Source organism: Ischnura elegans, assembly GCF_921293095.1.
Source record: "Ischnura elegans chromosome 13 unlocalized genomic scaffold, ioIscEleg1.1 SUPER_13_unloc_3, whole genome shotgun sequence".
Lineage (NCBI taxonomy): Eukaryota > Metazoa > Arthropoda > Insecta > Odonata > Coenagrionidae > Ischnura > Ischnura elegans.
The window spans coordinates 11,036,660-11,038,044 of NW_025791659.1; positions in this window are offsets into that span (position 1 = coordinate 11,036,660).

The following is a 1,385-nucleotide window of genomic DNA, read 5'->3' on the forward strand; positions in this document are numbered from 1 at the left end:
GTTATTATTCCGACTTCGTACCTTCGATCAGATATCTTTCGATAAAGTGAACAGAATGGGACAAATAAAAAGCCAGAAACGGAACGGTCATCCCATTTTTTTCCTTTCCTTTGTCATCCGTCTACGGTTATGGGTCGTATGTTTCAGCGACTGGCCCGCAGAGGTCAGCCCGGACGATCTTATCTGAGCTAGCCGACCGAGTCGTCGAAGTTTCATGTCTTCTTCTACGACTTCTTGAAATCTTTCGTCCTCGCCCGACAAAAAAAATAATATTCCATCCAGATGTTTGGAGATGGTGTAGAAAAAAACTTTTCGTCATCGCAGACTGTTTGTTTTTCGGCTTCTTCAACGGAAAGATTCTTCCAGAAGAGTCCTACACTTCACATTTCGCTACGATGGTAAACAAGTTAGGATAGGAACGGAAAATAATATTCCAATAACTCATCCGAGAAAAGAAAGTTAGGTGACAAAGAAAATCGTCGATTCATTTTATACAAGTTCATCGCTTTTGTGCAAAACGGTTAAGATTTCGCAGACAAGGCTTCATTTTATTCAGAACGTTAGGACGAATTAACGGTTTGCATTGAATAATTGGTAACATACAAAGGCAGACTGTAATTGGAATAAATATAGATATAGAGAGTACTATTTTAAGAATACGAGCGTGATGCGCCCGCTCCCAGCGGGATTCCCCCGCTCTTTTCAGTGCAGGTCCACAGAGGGATAGGCGCGATTCTATTTTTAAAATGTAGAAAAAAAGGCAGGGTCTTATGTACAAATTTAATTGGAATTTTCATGTACAAATTGAGTTCGGAGGACATCTTTAAACACAACATTGGAAGTATAAAGTACACTGTCTTCTGTTAAACGCACATGATGATTCATACTTACGTATCAACAGGAGACCCGAATGTGGAATCATCCGGATTTTGATAAAGGTTATTTAAAGAATGCGATTTATTGCTGCAAATGAACATATGTATCAGTTTGTGCGCCGTTAACGTCAGGAATATTTTAAAGGTTTTTGTTTTTTTTTAATAATTTAAAAACTAATTTTAGGAAACAATAGCAATATTTAGGAAGTAAGATATGCCGTCGCATGTTCTCTGATAAATTCTGTGCATTTTGGTACCTCATTTGTAGAGTTTGGTTGCGTATAAGTTGAGAAAAACGTATCTATACGGTAGAAATAATATAGAAAATATCTCTTCCAAGAAAAGAAAGTTAGGTGACAAAAAAAAATCATCGATTAATTTTATACAAGTACATCGCTTTTGTGCATAACGGTTACGATTTCGCAGACAAGGCTTCATTTTATTCAGCAAGTTAGGACGAATTAAACGGCTTGCATTTACTAATTGGTAAAATACAAAGGTAGAGTGTAA